This window comes from Pteropus vampyrus, unplaced genomic scaffold, assembly GCF_000151845.1.
Source record: "Pteropus vampyrus isolate Shadow unplaced genomic scaffold, Pvam_2.0 Scaffold446, whole genome shotgun sequence".
Taxonomy (NCBI): domain Eukaryota; kingdom Metazoa; phylum Chordata; class Mammalia; order Chiroptera; family Pteropodidae; genus Pteropus; species Pteropus vampyrus.
In genome coordinates, this window is record NW_011889227.1 from 111,786 (window position 1) to 112,586 (window position 801).

The following is an 801-nucleotide window of genomic DNA, read 5'->3' on the forward strand; positions in this document are numbered from 1 at the left end:
CAATGAAAACGTACACAAAATCGATCCTAGAAAGGGCCAGAAAGGTCGACACATTTCGACGGATTGAGATCGTAGAGAATATATGTTTTTTTGTACACAATGCAGGTGAGCTAGCGACTGATTCTAAAAACAACACTTGAGTCTTTGTGGTTAAGGAGCTATTCCAGGAACCTCTGCGGTGCCTCACGTCATGTTCCTTAATCATCGAACTACGAGGGCTGTGGAGAATCATTGCTTCATAGAAAGCGAACCAACGCACAAGATGTCAGAGAAAAAAATTTGCCTCGACTGTTTTTTTTTTATTTTAAGGATTTGATTTTTTAAAAAATTGGTTTACAAAGGAGGTATCGTATACATACTGTAAAGTGCACTGCTCTTAAGTGGACTTCTCGGTGAATTTTCATACAGATGCACACCTGTGTAGCCACCATCAGAGCAAGATACGAAACCTTTCGAGCACCCCAGAAGTTTTCCTCATGCTTCCTTGCAGTAATGTATCCAAAGGATACAGTATTCTGGCTTCTAACACCATAGATTAAGTTTACACGTTTTGGATTTTGTATAAACGCAGTGATGTACTATGTATTCTTTTGTGTGGCTTCTTTCACTTATACCATGCCAGCGGGAGCCTTCCTTGATGGGCCGGCAGCGTGACTGTATCACAACTGATTTTTCCATTTTCCACTTGGTCGTTTGCGGTTTGGGGCCGTTATGAATGAAGAAGTGGCTCGTGCGACTATGGAAGTGTGGTAAATCCAAAATCTGGAGGGGAGGCTGGCAGGCTGGACACCCAAGGAAGAG